This window comes from Aotus nancymaae, unplaced genomic scaffold (genome assembly GCF_030222135.1).
Source record: "Aotus nancymaae isolate 86718 unplaced genomic scaffold, 86718_ANA_hifiasm-v0.15.2.pri h1tg000028l, whole genome shotgun sequence".
In the NCBI taxonomy this organism is placed as follows: domain Eukaryota; kingdom Metazoa; phylum Chordata; class Mammalia; order Primates; family Aotidae; genus Aotus; species Aotus nancymaae.
The window spans coordinates 11,965,074-11,986,588 of NW_026988441.1; the positions used below are offsets into that span (position 1 = coordinate 11,965,074).

General features: G+C 43.2%; 1 protein-coding gene across 1 annotated transcript in view; it reads left to right on the forward strand.

Annotated features, from left to right (window-relative positions):
* LOC110568162 (pregnancy-specific beta-1-glycoprotein 7-like) overlaps positions 1-21,515 on the forward strand; it is a 59,619-nt gene that overhangs the window by 37,087 nt on the left and 1,017 nt on the right. The window lies entirely within an intron of this gene.

A 21,515-nucleotide genomic window follows, 5' to 3' on the forward strand; every position in this document is an offset into this window, starting at 1 on the left:
CATGAGGCTTAGCTCCAGATGAAATTTGGCAGATGGATGTTGCACATGTGGCAGCCTTTGGCAAGCTCAGCTATGTTCATGTAACTGCAGATACCTGCTCTCAAATGTTACATGCCACATGTCAAGCAGGAGAAACAGCTGGTCATGTCCGACGACACTGCCTGTCATCATTTGCCCACATGGGAGTCCCTAAACAATTCAAAACTGACAATGAACCTGCTTATGGCAGTCATGCTTTTCAAAACTTTTTACAATTGTGGGCAATCAAACACAAAACAGGAATTGCATACAATCCCCAACAACAAGGGATTATTGAGCAGGCACATCAAACACTACAATGAATGTTGAAAAAACAAAAAGGGGGATAGGAGACCAATTACCACCTTAAACAAAATTACACATAGCCTTGTTTGCTTTAAATTTTTTGACTCCGGGTATGGATGGTAAGACTTCAGCAGAAAGACAGTGGCAAGTGTTAGGGGAAAAAGAGGCAAGTTTATCCAGAAGTGTTATGGAAATGCCTGGAAGAAGGATGATGGAAAGGCCCAGTGGATTTGCTGACGTGGGGACGAGGGTATGCTTGTGTTTTTACAGAAGATGGGCAAACGGTGTGGGTGCCGTCCACGTGTGTGCGACCATGGAACAGGAGACTGGAGGGATCATGGTGGCCAACCACGGGCGCAGTCCCTCCAGCACGAGCCATCTGAATGTGAAAACTGAATGAAGGCCAACCGGAGTCACAATGATAACCAAACCCTTAACGGGGACAGATCAAGAAAACCATGCAGGAAGCTGAGAAATTGCTGGAACAAAAGCCCCTGACTCCATGTTCCTGGCAGTGCTAGCTGTAGTGCTCTGTGCAGTATGTTTTCCCTGTGTGGAGGTGAAAACATATTGGGTATATGTTCCCAACCCCCCAGGAGTGGGACCGGTACTCTGGAGTGATATTTCTCCTAAAATATCTCATGATCAGGGAGCGGGGGCTCCAGGACTGCTGACTCCCCGACACACAGAACAATTAAACTCCCAGAACAATAGCATCAATTACACTGCCCCTTTAGAAGGATTCCCTTTGTGTATCACCATGGATACATCGCCCAACCATAGCTGTCGTGCAGTCCAATCTCAGGCATGGTTAAGTCACCAGGGGAAAAGTTTGTATTTATTAGGCCCCAGCTCTATTAATATTACTGGTGTGTTTACTAATTGCTCCCAGTCCCATCACCCAAATTGTATTGATTATGTGACATGGACTCCCTTTGAAAATTCTCACCCCCCTCCTCGGACCCAGTGTCTTGACCCCCTGGCCAGACAATCCACGTTAATAGGAGACATTACTGACTGGGGTCCTTGGGGCCAATTAGATGGGAAAGATGTAAATCAAACCTCTTGGCATAAACGTTGTTGGCACTGGACCTTCAGCACCTCTTCTTTACACCAAACTGGGATTCATCGCAATCTGCCACACAACTTGCTTTGCATGGCACCGGCTTCAGCCCACCGTTACCTCAGTGGCATTATCTAGGGAAGAGGGGCCCAGTTCAGGAGTCGATTTGGAAAACAGCACTCCCATGTATCAATGGTAGCATTTGGGTTGGAACACTATCCAATAACAGTAATTCTGTTCAACACAGTTTCAATATCACCTTTTGTTAGAAACATTACCACTCAATTTATGGTGTTTTCAATCCTTAGGTTTTTCTAGCAGCTAAGAAGGGTCAACTCCAGGTAATCATCACCCAACTGACTTGTGTCTCTTGTCAACTGTATCATTGCCTTAATCATAGTACTAGACAAATACACAACATATCCACCCTAATAATTTCAAGTCGTATTCCTGGATTATGGATTCCTGTCAATTTGTCTGAACCATGGGCTGCTACCCCTGCTTTACCTTTTGTGAAACTTCCTCCCCAGCTCACTCAGCATGCTCGTAGAGCCTTACACATGATAATTTTTGCTCTCGTCTCCCTGGCCACAGTAATAACTTCTGTCATAGTGTCCTCAGTAGCACTACAAAGTTCAATTCAAAGAGTCCGACATGTAGAAAATTGGACATGTACAGCCGACCACGCATGTTATGTTCCAGAAAAAATATTAATGCCAAATTACAAACAGAAGCAGCAATGCTGAAGACGACTGTTTTGCAGCCTGGAGAACAACTACAAGGTTTGCAATCGCTGCAGCAATTGTGCTGTCATTTTGACCATACTCACATCTGTGTAAACAGTTTGGAATACAATCAAAGTGAATATCTGTGGAACCTCGTAAAGGCTCATAACAAGGAGCTCTTACTCCAATGTTACTTTCGATTTCAGTGATTTACAAAACAAAATTCTTGACTTGAATAAGCAAACTCCTTCTTTAGAATCCTGGACAGAATTCCAGCAGGGCTTGGAGAGCCTTAACTCAGGGACTTATCTTAAACATAATCTCAATGTTGCTTTTATCATTATAGGAATAATGCTATTATGTCTCTGTTTTCTGTTCATAGTCTACAGGATCAGGTGGACCACTAACCAGTAACTGAAAGCTGCCCAGCCTAGAATTACCTTTATTCAATTAATACAAAGAATGAAAGGGGGAGATGCTGGAGACCCCAAGAATGTGGGACGTGACCAACTCAATACACCTCTGGAGGCTACATGAGTAAACAGCAACCTGTCCTGACGAAAGCAGGATGTCGGGAAACTGACAAACTGCGTCTGCCACCAGAAGGAATGTTGAGGGCAGTCACGTCCCAGGTCCTGTGCTCCTTGAGGTCATCTATACTCCTGGAGGTCATCTACCTGAACATCTGGGACCTGTTGAACAAGCAAAGTGGTCCATGTGATAAATCAAGTAGCTGAGTGACAATCACCCCCTCCTCCCTATTCACTTTACATAATAAATATGAAGGCTCATGCCTGTAATCCCAGCACTTTGGGAGGCAGAGGCAGGTGGATCATGAGGTCAAGAGTTTGAAACAAGCCTGGCCAACATAATAAAACCCCATCTCTATTAAAAATACAAAAAGAAAAAAGAAAAAATTAGCTGAGCATGGTGGCAGTTGCCTGTAATCCCAGCTGCTTTTGAGTCTGAGACAGGAGAACTGCTTGAATCCGGGAAGCAGAGGTTGCAGTGAGCTGAGACTGTGCCACTGCACTCTAGCCTGGGCAACAGTGCAAGACTGTCCCAAAATAAATAAATAAAATAAAAATGAAGGGCTGTAAAAGCTCAGGGCCTATGTTCACTAGAAGCAAAGAGCCCTCTGATCCCTTCTTTCAAACAGAACCTTTGTCTTTGTCTTCATTTCCTCGTTTGTCCTCCTTCATTCATGAGATAACTACAGCAGAGCTCCATTGGGTGAACCTGCAGAGGTCCCATGGGACCGCCTCAACATTAGGTCCTGGATGGCAGGCAAAGGGTCAGTGATACAAACACAATGTGAAGGGGAAAGTTATCACTACTGACCTAGCAGACACTGAAGAGCACACGGTACCTCTGGACACCAGAGACCTAGAGGTCAGAAAGCCGAGGCAGGGAAGAGAGAAGAGACCTGTAGACCGATGGCTTTAGTGGGTCCAGGGTGTTATCTGACAGGTTTCCAGCAGGGGGCTTTGATGGGTGGGATTAAAGCAGTTAAACACTGGGGCCAGGGGATCATGCTGTGACTGAGAGGTGGTCACTTTAAATTTGAGGGCAAATGTCAGAACTGTCAGTTTAAAGGAAACAGCTGGAGAGAGGGGAGCTGAGCACACCAAACAGGAGAGATACCGCTAAGATTTCATCTCTGGCCACCAATTGCAGCCATTTGAACTGGGTATTTTATTGGAAACTGTCATTGTGACCGAGCCCTGCCTCTGAGATGAGGCAGCTAAACTTACACTTTAATAAGTGGATGCAGAGGCAACATGAAATGATGAGCACCCATGATACTCAGGGACGTCAGAAGGATGTGGTGCTCTGCCCCAAACTCAGGATTCTGAGTTCTGGTCTCCTGGGAGAGAGAAATGAAGATGACTTGTCCCTGCTCCCCCTGTCATCCCCTGACACTAATCTTCCCACCTTGCACCTCAAAAAAAAAAATCTGTGATCAGGAAGATGTTATAACCTAGGAAGCCCAAAATAGTGGCTACTGAGAGTAATGTTAATGCTTTAATTTTCTCTCTCACTCTCACCTGAGAGCATAGAGACTACAAAATAGTGCCATTCATATTAAATGTGACATATTCCAACCTGTATCCTAGAATACTATGTGCAAGGCAGCTCTGAAGCCCATTTCCAGGCTTAGCTTACATCCAAGCTAGTTGACTCTAGGATACGTTCTTAGACATCCAGTTGATGGTATTTGTCACAGAAGCCGCACCTACTCTGTGTATTCCAGCTGTTAAGTGAAGGTATTTTCACAGAATGTTGTTCCTGGTTACTCCTCCACAATTATTTCACTCCTGGAAATTAACCTTCCCCTTTCACCATCTTTCTTTCCAGCAAGCCTGCCAGGACTCTGGCTAGAAAAATATCTCCCCACCCAGGATGCTCAGGGTGACACCTTTGTCTATTCCCATAATTATAATATCTCCCATGGATGCAGCACACACCTCACACCTTGCACTACCCCTAAGACCTTCCCAGCTAGCTACAGTCCTCACAAAAACATTTGACTGTCACGTCACCATTTTCCCAGATTAAAAAAAAAATGGAGGCAGACAGGTGATGTCCCCAGTGTAACTCAACTCCATAATTTTGCCTCATCCAACACTTCATCTGAAAAAAAGGACACCCTAAAATTTAAGGTCTCCTGAATGATATCCAGCTTCCAGATGATTTTTGCCTCCTCTACTTTCACAATTTGGCAAACAGCCAGCATTTTGTTTTCTGTCTCACCCTTCACTTATGTCCCTGCTCCTTAACACCACACTCACAACTGCATGGGTTGGCATAAAAGCTGGTTTTTGTAAACCTGTCTCTTTTGGGATAAAGCAGGGCAGGATTAAGAGTCTCAGAAAAATTCATTTTCACTCAATCGTCAACTATTTGGATGGCCATTCTTTGGCCATAAAGGGGTGCACTAGGAACAGAAATTGTCATGAGAAGAAAGTAGGAGGGTGAGTCTTTTTTTTATTATTGTACTTTAGGTTCTGGGGTACATCTGCAGATCATGCAGGACTGTTGCATAGGTACATACATGGCAAGGTGGTTTGCTGCCTCCATCCCCCCATCATCTATATCTGGCATTTCTCCCTGTGTTATCCCTCCTCCACCTCCCCACCCCGCACTGTCCCTCCCCTAGCCCTCCCCCACAACAGAACCCAGTGTGTGATGCTCCCCTCCCCGGGTCCATGTGTTCTCATTGTTCGACACAGGAGGGTGAGTTTCTAGACGGTCACACGGAGAAGGAGATTCCAAATCCAGAAAAAAATCATAAAATGCACTCGGAGTGGATGGCTTTGATCAATTATAGCCCCATCTGCCTCTATCTATGACTGTCGCTCTCTGACTTTCTCAGCCTGCCCCTCTTGGTCCTCTTTCTTATACCAAAACTAACAACTTGGTCAGGCCAGAGCACACAGCACTGAGTGGTGGGGGTGAAAAAGGGAAAAAAAGGAAAACATCTGTCGAATCATGAAGTGAGTGACTCACCAAGGTACACATTTCCTTGGCAAAAAAAATAATAATAATAAGAGTACTTTAAAGAATCTATTCTAACAAATTTCCTTAAAGCAGAATACCAGTTTTACACTGTACTTAAACAGTTTCATGAGAAGAATCAAAATGAAACAATAACTGTCAGTAGACAAAAAACAAAAAGTCTAAGAATACCCATGCTTAAAGATTCAATCGCAAAGGAAATTAGATTATTTCTGTGGCATACAAAAATTTGACAATACAATTAATTATTATTAATAACATATACTAAGACATGTCAGAATTTTAGAAATTTTGTAAAATTTTAAACACATGCTAATATTTATACAAATATAAACCAAAGAAAGGTAAACACTATTTTGTATTTGACTATGCTTAACATACCAAATGAGTATAATGTGTCTTTCTTGAACTTCCAGGGGCCCTAATATTCAAAAAGTTAGTGTGAGATCAAAAAGACTGATTTCAAGGTTTGAAATCTTGACATTAGAAATTTTGTCAAATATCAAAAGTTTAAGACACTTGTTCAAAATAGGGTCCGAGGTCACTGCAAAATAATAGTCATTCACTTAGCCAAAATAATCATTTCAAAATTTTAAGGAAAAAAAAACTTTATTCTTTGAAAAATCTTTTTTTAGGAAGAGACTCCGTTTTCTGATAAGACTGAATAAAGAAACCATGAGGGGTACTGAATCTGTCTTTCTCTTTCCTATTTTTTTCTCAAAATATTTTACTATTTTGTATTAATACTACATACAAATCTTGTTCAAAAAGTTTTACCTTTGCTTTGTGTATTATTAATGCTAAAGCTAATTTTAATAAAACCTTATAAGCAAACCCATGTAATCTTAATCAGTTTTAATCACAAGGTCAAATTTTCATGAGATTTTATTTAAGCTTTTAAGTTTTTTTCCATTCTCTTTCACCAACTTTCTATATTCATTCAGTTTTAGCCATTATTCTTTTAATAACTTTCATTTTTGAAACAGGGTCTCGCTATGTCACCTAGAATGGAGTGCAGTGGCACAATCACAGCTCACTGCAGCCTCAACCTCTCAGGCTCAAGTGATCTCCCTCCCTCAGCCTCCTGTATAGCTGGGACTACAGGTGTGCCCCCACGCCTAGCTTTTTAAATTTTTTTATAGAAATGTGATCTGTGTTGCCCAGGCTGGTCTCAAAACCCTAGGCTCAAGTGGGATCTGGGATGTCACCCAGAATGACTCAGGATCCTACATACTACAAGCCATCGAGCTGTATCTTCCAAGTGAAGAAGTAATTGGACAATTTTGTGTATACGACGAGTGATTCCTCATAACCTCTGGGTGTTGGGGGTCAGTTCTACTTCACACACACAGGATCGTTAGGCTTGGACTGTGCCTGTGTCCCCCTCTACATTATATCTTATTATGGGATGGGCATTTAGTACAGGACACACACAGGGGAGGCAAACATCAAAAGATCAGAATGCCCTTCCTGTATCCAGACCCTGCAGACACTCATGAGAAAAGACAGTCTAATGAGGGCGTCTCAGTAGGAGAAGATCAGTCTCAGCCAAGCACCCCGTGCCCTCCCCATGGACCTGACTCTGAAAAAGACCCGGGAGGACTGAGTCAGGGCCTGGCCTGAGGGCCCCCTGGGATCCTCACAAAGAAGCTCACTCCTGGAAGCCTCAACCCCAGGACCCTGTCCTCAGGATCCTGACTCCAAGTGACTCTGGAAAACCTGTGTCAGGGCTGGATTGGGCCTCCTAGGTAGGGTTGACTAAGAGCAAGTATTTACCAGCTGTCCTAGAACTATGGCTCCTGAAGCTGCTCACCAGCTGAGGCTCAGCCCCCAGAGCCTCCTGTAGGCAAGGAAAGAAACTTGTCCTTCACCTGAGAATCAGAGTGGACAGGACAGGTGGGCAAGTTTCCTGGGCCACCAGCCAACTGCCCTTGGAAGTTTAGGAGACTCCATAAAAAGTTCATTGTCGCCAGGGGAAGAAACCAAAGAGAGAAGATGTTTCTGGCAGCAACTTGACCATCAGGGATCAGGCCCACAGGTGCCCTCTCATGGAGGCAAATAATAAATAAATGCTCTTTTTGGGAACACCTTCTATGTGCCAAGCATTAGATCAGGTGACAGTAAATAATTTAAATTACATTCAGAGAGAAATGAAAAGCCACAGTACATTCGCCATTTAGCTTATTTTATGGATAGGGAACTGAGATACAGGAAGACACAGTCACTGGACCAGGGTCATGCAAACATAAAGGGCAGATCAGAGTCACATGAGGTCTGTATGCAGCCACAGCCCCACCCTCTCCTCCATGAGAACTGTGTTCTTATTGGGTTCTAATAAGAACCGAATAAGGATAGTCCCTCTATGAGGTGAATTAATTTTCTCCTGCTAGCAGGTATGCTGTAGTGAAAGCATGCCACATGTCAGACTTCCCTGTCTGTCCTTTATTTAGAGAGCATAAGAAGGAAAGTTACTGCCTGGTATTTCAAGGCTTACAGTGCCATCTAGTGAAATGGTAATCCTCTTAATGGGGAACCTAGTCTGTCCTTTGCCAAAAGCCTCTGGCTTTCCAGTTCTCCCTTTTACATCCCTCTGCTAGAGACCAAACCTTATGCCCCACTCTGTGATGGGGAGAACTCTGCTTTCAACAGAAAAGAAAAAAATGAACTCCAAAACCAATTTTTAAATTCAACACACTATTCATTAACAGGAAAGCCACCATTCAACACTTACGTTTTTTTGAGACATCTATTCTGCCTACAACTAGAATGGCATCTAAATAGAAAGGAGATTTTATGTTTGGCAGTTAACCAGAACCACCACCTAAGAATAAATTCTCTAGTCTGGTCCATAATACCAGAGTATATAGCTCAGCCCAGTATACTCCCTCCATTAAGCTGCCTTGCTCAAATGCAACTGTTACATAATCTTTCCTGAGACACATCCATCAAAGATCAATGCAGGTCACACAGGTCTAAGAGGTCAAAGGGCAATCACCAGGCAGAGGACTAAGGTCACATGGGTAAGCATGACTATCCCCACTGATTAGGACCTTTGGGACCATGTTTGAGGGTCATGCCTGCAATCATGGGGTGGCACACACTGTGCCAGGATCCAGGGAACAAGGAGGGAGAACAGCTGGGGGAACGCCCCTGTTTTCCCCTCCACCCTTGGTCAAACCAAAAAGAACAAGGACACAGGAACACTTCTTCTCTTGTCTCTTTTCTAGGATGGGTAGCAAGTCATCTTCAGCCTGTACTCCTCTGGATTGCTTTTTGTACTCCTTTGACCTCAAAATTCTAAAAAATGAGTGACTCATTATTTTTTGCCCAAGGGCATGACATTCTTGCCATCTTGAGAATGCACAGACCTGCCCAGCTGAAGGGAGCCTTGACTTTAATCTTATCCAACAATTAGATCTTTTCTGTAGACAGGAGGTCAAATGGTGTGAGATCCCCTATGTATAGGCTTTCCTTGCCCTGTGAGACAACCTAGACCTTTGCAAGCATTGCACAATTGACTCAGCCCTTTCTTTTTTAGATGGAGTCTCGCTCTGTCACCAGGTTAGAGTGCAGTGGTGTCACCTCGGCTCCCTGCAACCTCCACCACCCAGGTTCAAGAGATTCTCCTGCCTCAGCCTCCCAAGTAGCTGGGACCACAGGTACACACCACTGCATCCAGATAATTTTTGTATTTTTAGTAAAGATGGAGTTTCACCGTATTGGCCAGGCTGGTCTCAAATTCCTGATCTCAGGTGATCTGCCTGCCTCAGCCTCCCAAAGTGCTGGGATTACAGGCATGAGCCACTGTGCCTGGCCTGACTCAGCCCTCTTAACAATCATATCAGGCTGGTTCTTTAAAGAGCAGTTCCCTTAGGTCAGAAGACCAAGTTTTTGAAGAGCTGTTGGAGGTGGCATCAATGTGCCCCAGTTCTTCTAGTTTCCTTTATTCAGGGCCCCCTCCAACGGTGCCATCAGTTCCACCATCTCCAAAACTCCCGACTGCCCCAACTTCAACTTTACCCCTACAAGAAATGCCAGATGGAAGGGGCAACACTAGGGTACATATTCCCATCTCATTATAGGACCTTACACAAATAAAGGGAGACTCGGGTTGATTTTTCGATGATGCCGATAGGTATATAGATTCCTTCCGAAATTTAACACAAGTGTTTGATCTCACATGAAGAGCAGTTATGCTGCTTCTAAGCCAAACCCTCATTGTAGCTGAAAAGCAGGCAGCTCTGCAAGCAGCAGAATATTTCGGAGATGAACTATGTCTCCTACAGTAGACCAGAAGAAAAGGGAGATAGGGAACATAAGGAAATAACAGGACAACCATTCTCAATATAGAGAGAGACTGTACCTCCTAATAGTTCTGAGTGAAATCCCTGTGACCCTGTAGATAAACAGAAAATGCTTTACATGTGCATTTTAACAGGCTTGCAAAGAACCAGAACCAAACCTCTTAATTACCCTAAATGTCCTTGTTAAACCAGAAACTAAATGAAAATCTCCCTGCCTTTTTGGAAAGGCTGAGAGAAGCTTTAATAAAACACACCTCCTTGCCCCCGATTTAATAAAACACACCTCCTTGTCCCCTGATTCAGCTGAGGGGCAGCTCATCCTGAAGTACAAGCTTATTACACAGGCATCTCCTGATATTAGAAGGAAGATACAGAAACAGGCTATAGGACCAGACAGCACCTTGGAGAATCTCCTGAAGGTGGCCACCATGTTCTTTCACAAGAGGGACTGAGAGGGGACCCAGGAGAAAGAGAGAAAGCACAAGAGAATGACTGAGGTTCTAGTGGTTGTTTTGCAAGCCTTAAGAGTCTAGCTCCTGAGGAGCATCCACTAGTTGTTACCGGTGTGGCAAGGCAGGGCACTTTAAGAAGAATTGCCCAGGCAACAAGAAAACGCCACCTGGACCCTGTCCAGCGTGTGGTGGAGACCACTGGAGACAGAACTGCCCCTGGAGACCAAAGTCACTGGGTCCAGAACTGGTCTCACAGATGATCCAGCCGGACTGATGGGTCCCAGGGCTCAAACCCCCAACTCCAGTGGCTCAGGCTGAAGAGCAGTTATGCTGCTTCTAAGCCATCAGTGCTCAGGAGCCTCGGGTGATTTTGAAAACTGGAGGGAAGAAGATGGACATCCTCCTGGATACTGAAGCCAGTCTGTTCTCTTCTCCAATCCAGGCCCTCATTCTTCCCATAGAACAACTGTGGTGTGTTTCTCATGAAAGACTCTAACCTGATATTTTTCTCAATTAGTTGTAGTTGGGAGACTTATTATTTACACATGCCTGTTTAAATCATGTCTGAAAGTCCCACTTTTTTATTGGGTAGAGACTTTTTTTTTTTTTTTTTTTTTGAGCCAGTCTCACTCTATCACCCAGGCTAAGTATAGTGGAGCCATCTCGGCTCACTGCAACCTCTGCCTCCCAGGTTCAAGCAATTCTCTGCCTAAGCGGGATTACAGGCACTCACCACCACACCCAACTAATTTTTGTATTTTTAGTAGAGACGGGGTTTCACCATCTGGGCCAGGCTGGTCTTCAACTCCTGACCTCGTGATCCACCTGCCTCTGCCTCCCAAAATGCTAGGATTACAGGCATGAGCAACCACACCAGGAAGGTAGAGACATTTTAGCCCATATGGAGACCAGGATCCTCATGGCCCCAGGAAAAACTGTTTGTCTTCCCTTAATAGAAGCAAATATTAATCCATAAGTGTGGACAACTCCAAGAAGAATAGGTCAAGCTAAGGCTGCTAGGTCACTTCAGATCCACCTTAAAAATCCCAGTTTTTTAGCCTTTATTCTGCCTAAAACAGGTAACTGTAATAAATGTCACACAAATAAAAACTTGCTTTGCCTTTCTTCTGAGTCTCACTTTTTTGTCTGCAAACAAACTTTGATGTGAGAAACACTAGCTGTACCATGAAGTGGCTTGATAACCCTGAATCACTCATTTGACCTCCCTCAGCCTCTTTTCTTAGCTACAGCACAAAAGTGACTCTTACTGCCTCAGAAAATGACAGCGAATGAGTAAATTTAAATGTTTAAGCTCTTAGTCACAGAGACTGGTACCTAATGAGCACTTGGTAAACATTCCTTTCAGTTCTTTCTTTTCACCATTCCATTTCTCTCATCCTCACCCATCTTCTTCTTTGACTCACTTCTCTTCAGTATTTTACTCACTCTAGCCCGAAATGTAGTAAAGAACCCACACTACTCAGTCTCTCATGACTCTGCGGGAATGTTCTTCCAGCAATGACGCAGTCTGCTATCCACTCAAGGCAGTGGCTACTATATATATGAAGACGTCTATTTAAAACAAGAAGTTCCTTATATATTCACACAAGATTTATACATGCTTCCTCTTATTTACACATACCAGTCCCAGTTCTTCCCTGTTAATTCAGACATGTTATTCCTTATTTCACACTTCTTTAGTCTTTATCTTAACACCTCATAAATTACAATAATACAGAGACATGAATAATGGCCTGGACCACAAGAGCGGATTTCTCTAGAAAGGTGAATTCTTTTCCTCGGCGAGATGAACAGTATGTTCAAAGCGGCTCTGAAGTGCATTTCTAGGCATGGCTTACATCAAAGTGATCTGACTCTAGGACACATTCTTGGGCTCTCAGGAGACAGTAATTGTGACAGAAGTCACACCCACTCTGGATAGTCCAGCTGTTGGCTGAACGTATTTTCACAGAATATTGTGCATGAGTTACTCCTCCCCAGTCCTTTTACTTCTAGAAGCTAAGGTTCCCCCTTAACCATCTTCATCTGCAGCTGGCCTTCCAGGACTCTGGCTAGAAAATTCCTCCCATTCTGGGGGCCCAGGGTGGCACCTTTGTCTATTCCCATAATTATAATAGCTTACGCTGAGTCATCACTCACTGTGCACCAGACACTATATTAATAGTTACAGTTCTCAGTAAAAGTCCTAAGTGTCAGCATCCTGATTTTCACAAATTAAAAAAACACTGAGGCAGATGAGTTATGTGCCCAGTATAACCCAACTCTATAATTAAACCTCATTCACCACTTCATCTGGAAATAGGACACCCTAAGATTTCTGAGGTCTCCTGAATAACATCCGCCTTCCAGATTTTTGCCTCCTTTACTTTTAGAATTTTTAAAATTCTACTTTTCATGAATTTCTACTTTTAGAATTCTTTAAATCATGTCGTTCTTGTCTAAACACACAAGAAATTAATGGCCTTTGAAGTAATAATCATTCATTGTAACTACTGTTAGTCACCTCCAAAACCAGAGCTCATGCCCCTGACCCAGGAGCCAACACAGATACAAGATCAAGTATTTTTACAGTAGAAAGTAATGTCTGATGCCCCCAAAAGCCAAAGAGGTCAGGTAACACAAGAGCAAAGAGAGCAGAGTTTTACCCCGAGGGGAATTTATTCACTTACCACGCTCTGGGGTTTAAAAACAAAAACTGGTTCCTCCCATATGGCGGCAGCTGTGTTATCATTTCTGCTTTCTTAAAGGGGACCTAGGCTATTAGAAATATTCTAGGTCCCTTCATGGGGCATCAACAGTAGCAAAAGAAAAAAGGGGCAAAGAAATAAACAGAAAAAGAATTCTTAAGAAAGAAAAATAAGTGACACTAAGCACACGATTTTAAAAGATTTCAGTCAACTGAAAGGAAAATCTTTTAAAGATATTAAAGAAAAGCAGAAAGGACTTGAACATATTTTCAGATTTTCTGAATACATACATAATAGGAATATATATTCTGCATATATATTTAATATTAATATGTATTCTACCAGAATATGTATATTTTACATGAAATAAATACATGGCTTGAATATGGTTTTTCATTAAGCTGACATTTCATCATAGAGCTCTTTTAAAAAACGTTTCTCTTGGCCACCATACTTATCTGGAAACGGCACCAAAGTATGTTAGCAGCAGCAGATTTGGACAAATCTGCAGGAACCTCAATTTTTGCCTCTTTAGAAGAAAGAGTTTCACTAAGAGTCATGAGGCAGAAGAGACTGAGGCAAGTTTTAGAGCAGGAGTGAAGGTTTATTAAAAAGCTTTAGAGCAAGAGTTAAAAAAAAAAATAGTACACTTAAAAGAGGAGCAAGCAGGTGACGATAGATCAAGAGCGTGGTTTGACTTTACTTACGCTATTGTATGCTGGCGTAATTCTGGGGTCTGCATCTCTTCTCCGATTTTTCCCTTGGAGTGAGGCGTCGGCACGCACAGTGGCCCGCCAGCCCTCGAGAGGGGAGCAGGTGTCCCGTGTTTACTGGAATTGTACGCATGCTCACTTGAGGTTTCCTGCCCTCACCATTTAGCCTCTTCATTTACGTGCCTGAGCCCACGCTCCCAGCTTCTGTGAATTTATCAGCAAACTGCTCATTACCTGTTTCAGGTGTTTTCTATCTATCGAAAGACTGCCTTTACCTGGCACTGGCTGTGACCAATTATTACTGATGAGAGGCAGTTAACAACCACCTCACCATCACTTGATAGTCAGCTGACATTCCTAGCGTATGCGGTGGAAAGCTGCTTCCTGCCCTGCTCATGTCTGATGAGCTACCTACTATAACACTTTCAGACTTCTTATGATCAGATTTTAGCTAGAACACACTGCCGATATTACAGGATTTTGAATTTTTTTTTACCAGAAATATCTGCCCAACTGAAACTAATAAGTCTTAATGTAGATTATGACTCCGCCAAGGATGTGTGAGGCATCTTCAAAAAGGTGAACGAGTACCTCAACAACTCAAAATCACACAAATATCAAAACCAAAGATTCAGTTAAATTTTCCCAGATTCAGATAAGGGAAGACCTGCCTGCATTAATAAAGAGTCTCTATGATGTAAATTTCCCTACAAAAGGCAGCTTTGCAGTGTCACTCTTTTTTGCTGACCCTCTGGCAGCCATTTAAACATTTTTCAAAGAAATATGTTTTGGGTTAAACTGGCAGGTGTTTCTAGAGGTGGAATTTGATGTTCAGCAGTTGCAGGTGTTTTAGCCACTGTAGAGGCCTGATTCACCATCATTTAGAGCTCCTGTTGGATGTGACCAAGTTGGAAGGTGTTCCGGGCACTAGATAGGCCAAAGAGTTGGTCAAATCCAGAGGAACAGTGATGAAAACCAAAAACACAAACAGCCATTGCACAATTTACATATTTTTGAATACTCAAAGCATAAGGAGAGGTTAGAGTCAAGAAACAATAAACCTTCACCTGTAACTACCAAGTTCTAAAACAAAACCCCAAACCAGCTCATTACATGAGAGGGGACCAAGATGAAGTCTGCTCTCCACTGTCACAGGAGTAGGAAACTCCCCTTTCTTGTAGGAAGTGAGGAAAACTCTGTAAGTAGAGGAGTTCTGTGGGGAGGACGGGGCTCTGAGAGGGGACTTAGGGCTTCTACTACAGCCTTAATAGGAAAAAGGATATCAGAAAGGACAGGGGTCAAAACAGGAAAATCACATTGAACTGAAATTCCCAAGAAGCAGAAAAATCTCAAGTGTTCTATATTCCTGGTAAATTATCACTGGCCACTACATTTTGAAAAATGGTAGTAATAACAATTTAAGATGATCACTTCCAAAAAAACATAAGCTGGGCATAAAACATTGTCCTCATCCACCAACTTCAGAAATTGCAAAATATACACCAGGCCGCGGAGGTCCCTGGGAACACTCGGGAACTCATCCACAGGATTCTGCAGCCTGTCCCAGGAACTGGGGTGCAACCAAGATCACACAAGCTTCTGTCCTCTTGAGCTCATACTCTCATGGGGAAAGAGCAAGACGCACAGGAGATGTAGAACATGAGGTCAGGTGTTGACAAGAGCCCTGGGGTGAACAGAGCAGGGGAAGGTCAGAAAGGGAAGACCCAGGGACTCCAGAGGGTATGTCAGGGAAGAGTCCTTCAGTGATGCCTTGATGTGAGCAGGATCTGAGGGCAGTGGGAGGGAGCCATGCAGACTCCTGGGGAAGAGGATTCCACACAGGAAAATGCCAAGGTCAGAGGTGCTCAGAAAATGGGGGTCTTGCTGCTGATGTTGACGAACTAAGACACACACACACTCTCTCTCTCTCTCTCTCTCTCTCTCTCTCTTTTTCCAAGGCTGATGGGTGAAGAGAACTTCTAATGACCCAGGGCCCCATCTTTCCACCCCAATACATAGGTTCCAATATTGACCAATGCTCTTTTCCTCTTCTATCCTCATTTTTAACCTTCTGGAACCCACCCACCACAGCCTACATCATTACTGAAACTGTGTCATTAGGTGTCCTAGAGGTAGAGGAGGCTCTTCTACGTGCCCACAATCTGCCCCAGAATCTTCTTGGCCACAACTGGTACAAAGGGGGAAACTGACGACAGCAATCGAATGGTAGGATACGCAGTGTACTCTCAAAAACTTATCCCAGGACCTGTGTACAGTTATCGAGAGGAAATGTTTAAAAACGATCCCTGGTGATCCAAAAAGTCAACCGGAGGACACAGGATTCTACACCCTGCAAGTCATAAGCAAGATCTTAGGACCGAAGAAGCAACTGGGTATATTTATGTATGCCGTGAGTGATTCCTCACGATCTCTGGGGGTTGGGGGTCCATTTTACTTCACACACACAGAATTGTCAGGTGTGGGCTGTGCCTGCGTCCCTCTCCACATTATGTCCCATTTTAGGGTTTGGACATTCAATGTAGGATACACACAGAGAGACAAACTTTAAGAGATCAGAGTTCCTTTCCTGCACCCAGACCTTGCAGATAGTCGCTGCTGAGAAGGGACAGTCTGATGAGTCTCAGAAGGTGGAGATCAGTCTCAGCCAAGTACCTGTGCCAGGGCTGGTTTGTGGCCCCGTGGGCAGGACTGACTGGGAGCAAGTATTTACCAGCTGTTTGAGGGTTGTGGCTCCTGGAGCTACTCTCCAGCCTGGGTTCAGTCCCCAGAGCCACATCCGGGCAAGAACTGAGACTTCTCTTTTACCTAAGACTCAGAGTGAAGAAGACAAATGGACAAGCTTCTCAGGTCATCTGCCAACTGCCCTGGGAGGGTTAGGAGACTCCATGGAATGTTCAATGTCTCCAGGGGCAGAAACAGGAAAGAAAAGACGATCTTGGCAGCAAGCTGTCAACCAGGGATCAGGACTAGAGGTGCTTTTTTATGGAGGCAAATAATAAATAAACAGTGTTTGTGTGAACACCTCCTCTGTGCCAAGCATTAGGTCAGGTAAGTGAATAATTTAAGTTTCATTCACAGACAACACAAAAAGCCACAGCCCATTTGCCGTGTAGCTTATCTGACTGAGAGGAAATGGAGGCACAGGGAAACACAGTAACTGAACCAGGATCACACAAACATTAGGGGTAGATCAGAGTCACATGAGGTCAGTCTGCACCCATAGCCCCATTCTCTTCTTCATGGGAAGGGGGTGCTTGCTGGGTTCCAAGGACCGTACAGTCATCCATTAGCTCAAATTCTTTCTTTTTAGGCATCTAAACCTCAGAGAGGTGACACCAAATAGACAACTGATCAGCTATTCATATGGAAACACCCCCATGTTCTGTTCTAATTATAGCATGTAAACATAGACCAAGATTCCGTTTTTGTACTAGATCTGACCTTAAAAACATTACTTTTACTGTTGTTGTTGTTGTTTTTTCCAGAGACAGGTCTAACTCTCCCAGCCAAGCTGAAGTGCAGTGGTGGGATCATAGATGACTGCAGCCTCAGCCTCCTGGGCTCAAGCAATCCTCTTGCCTCAGTCTCATGAGTAGCTCAAATCACAGGCATGTGCCACCATGCCCAGCTAATGTTTCTTTGCTTGTTGTATAGATATTGGGTTTCACCAGGTTGCCCAAGCTGGTCTCAAACTCCTTGGCTCAAGTGATCCAACTACTTAGCCCCCAAAATTCTGGGATTACAAGCATTAGCCATCACACCCGATTCTACCTTGTCTTTTTATTGGACAGCAGTCTACACACTCATCACTTTCCCAATCAGGTGATTTCTAAATTTTTCTCTGTTCCTCTACCACGTGTCCATGCCAAAATCCAGATATGTATACTTTAGTCTAGACTTGGATGTTCTTTTAAAAAGAGAAGCCTTAGGAATAGCTTCCCAGCTGACTTTCAGGATTCTAATCTTCACTGTCTAAGTCATAGGTTTTCAACCCTGAATACTGGTTAGAGTCACTTGTAGGGCATTTAAAGCCTACCAATGCCTGTGCCTTTCCCCCAAGAGTCTCTGATTTAATTGGTGTGTGCTGTGGCCCAGGTATTGTTGTTTAAAAATGCTTTCCAGAAAATGGTCATTGTACAGTGAATGAACTTTAGCCCAGTGCTCAAAGTTAGTGTCCTCAGTAATCAGAGATATTGACATCTTAGGACATCCTAATACGATGGGTGGAGAAGGTGTGGCATCACCTATGTGGTATTTTTGCTCAAAGTGCATAACCTGAGTTTAATCATGAGAAAAAAATAGAAGAGCAAAATTGAGGATCTACAAAATAACTCACCAACACTCTTCAAAAAATGTGAAGGTCTTAAAAGCAAAAGAAATCCTGAGGAAGTTTCTCTGATTAAAGGAGACTGAGAGGATGGAAAAATGAGAATGCTACCTGTTTTTCAGCTGCAGTTAGGGTTTGGCTTAGGAGCAGCATAAAATCCCTCCATAAGAGATCAAACACCAGAGTTAAATTTTAGAAAGCTTCTGTATACCTATCGGGGCAATCAGAAAATTGGATTAAGTCTCCCTTTATTTGTGCAAGGTCCTGCAATAAGAGGTGAACCTGAACCCTACTGCTATCACCTCCACTGAGCATTTCCTGTAGGGGTAAGAGTGAGGCTGGGGAGTGGAGAGTCTTGGAGATGGTGGGTCTGGATGAGCTGATGGCATGACTGGAGGAGGCCACAGATAAGGGAAACAAGAAGGCCAAGACACTCAATAGCTTCCTCAGATGATGCCCCCAGAAATTGCCTTTCCAGTTTTGGGGAATCATTCCTTTTGGGCCTGCCTGATATGAGTGCTAAAAGAGCTGAGTCAATTGTGCAATGATTGCAAAGGCCTGGGTTGTCTCACAGGGCAAAGAAAGCCTGCTCTTTGTTAAAAAAGAAATGATTTGGGGGCTGCTTTTTTGTTAAAAGGGAAATTCTGTTCCCCTTACTATCTGCCTAAATAATTTCTTTCTATCTCCTGTATCAAAATTATATAGAATATATATTCAATATGAATATATATGGCTTGAAAATCAGTTTTTAATTAAGCTAACTTTTAATCATAGAGCTCTTTTTAGAAATCCTTTTGTTAGCAGCCAAATGTATCAAAGACATGGTACCAAAATATGTCAGTGGCAGCAGCATAATTTGTATGGGTCAGCAGCAATCTCAATTTTGCCTCTTCAGAAGAAAGAATTTGACTGAGAGGCATAAGGTAGAAGGATAGACTGAGGCAAGTTTAACAGCAGGAGTGAACGTTTCTTGAAAACCTTTAGAAGTAAAGAACACTTGGATAAGAACCAAGTAGGTGACCTGAGACATCCAGTGCATGGTTTGACCTTTGACTTAGGCTTTTGCATTTTGGCATACTTCCAGGGTCTGCATCTCTTCTCCCCTGATTCTTCCCTTAGAGTGGGCTATCCACATGTTCAGTGGCCTGTCAGCACTTGGGATGTGAGCAAACACAGTGTGTTTACAGGAGTTGTATACACACTCACTTGAGGTTTTCTTCCTTTACCAATCAAATGTCCCTGGGAGGCCATATACCAGTTAAACTCCACCATTTTGCCTCTTAATATGCACACTTGAGCCCACACAACAGGATCTCCAAGCTATCCGTAACTTCCGAGATCTTATTGGGAAGCTGCTGATCACCAGTTTCAGATGTTTCCTATCTGCTGGGAGACTGCCTTTACCTGAAGCTGGCTGTGACCAATTATTATTTTAGAGAGACTGTTAACAACCACCTAACCATCACCTGATGGTCACCTGACATTTCTGCCCTCTCCTACCCTGCTCATGTCTGACTAGCTACCTAACTTTAACACTTTCAGATTTCTTATTGTCAGAATTTAGCTAGGACAAACAACTGAGATTTCTGGCTTTTGAATCTCTTTTATCAAAAGTACTCTTCCAACTGAAATAAGCCTTAATAAAGATTATGACTTAGCCAAGGATGTACGAGGCATCTCCAAAGAGTTAAATGAGTACCTCAAAAACTGAAAAAATCAAACAAATATCAAAACAAAAGAGGCCTGGTTTCCTGACCACAAATTCAATCCAGGCTTCAGCAGTGAAAGCTTAAAATGTTAACTAACAAGTGGCAGCCTTATAGAGAATTTGGAATCCTCATACATTGCTGGTGAAAATATAAAAAAGTACAGCAACTATGAGAAAGAGTTGTGCTCTTCCTCAAAAAACTAATCATAGACTTCCCATATGAAACAACATTCTTTTCTAGGTATATACCCAAAAAATTGAATCCAGGGACTCAAAGAAGTACTTGAATGGGAATGTTGATTACAGCAATATTCACAATAGATAAAATATAGAAACAACTCAAGCCCATCAACACATGAATAAATAAACAAATATGGTGATACAACAGAAAGTTAATCAGCCATAAAGAGGAACGAAGCTCTGAGACACACTGGAACATGCATGGACCTTGGAAACATTATGCTAAGTAAAATATGCCAGAAACAAAATGACATATGTGTATGATTCCATTTATATGAAACCCCAAGAACTGGCAAATTCAGAGAGGCAGAAAGTAGACTAGAGATAATCAAGGTTTAGGGTGGAAGAAATAGGGAGTTATTGTTTAAAAGGTACAGAGTTTCAGTTTGGAATGATAAAAATTTTCTAGGAAAAATAGTGATGGTTATTTAATACAGTGAATGTGGTTAATTACATTTGATTGTATATTTTAAAGTGGTTAAAATGATGCATTATGCATAAACAAATGTGTATATTTACAGATATATTTATAAATATATATTTATCGGCCGGGCGCGGTGGCTCACGCCTGTAATCCCAGCACTTTGAGAGGCCGAGGCAGGTGGATCACGAGGTCAAGAAATCGAGACCATCCTGGTCAACATGGTGAAACCCCGTCTCTACTAAAAATACAAAAAATTAGCTGGGCATGATGTCGCCTGCCTGTAATCTCAGCTACTCAGGAGGCTGAGGCAGGAGAATCGCTTGAACCAGGGAGTCGGAGGTTGCAATGAGTCAAGATCGCACTCCAGCCTGGTGACAGAGGAAGACTCCCTCAAAAAAAAAAAAAAAAACAGCTGGAAAGAGGGGAGCCCAGCATATTAAGCAGGAGAGATGCCTCTAAGATTTTATCTCTGGCCACCAACTGGAGACATGTGGATCAAGTACAGTATTGAAAACTGTCATGGTGACCAAGCCCTGCCTCTGATATAAGGCACTTAAACTTACAACTTAAAAAAAATCCAAGGCAACATAAAATTATGAGCACCTGCAACACCCAGGGACACCATCAGGGTGGGGTGCTGTGCCCCAGAGTCAGGGTCTCAGATCTTGGTGCCCGGGGAGTGAGAAATAAAGATGACTTGCCCCTGCTCCCCCTCTGCTCCCCTGACACTGATCTTCCCACGCTGCACCTCCCTCTTCTGCTCCCAAATCCCTGCCCAGTGCTCTGCCGCAGACATCATTGTCCCCAGGGCATACACAGTGCAGCCTACTGCACATAAACACAAACTCACAGAAGATGACAGAAATCTGTGCCTGAGACATCTGATTATGAAAGAGGAAGTACAGTGAATTTGCAGCCACAGAGAGTGGGACTCACTAGGCTGCATCCTGATGAAGTTGTAACATAACATGTGAGACCACGTGTGAA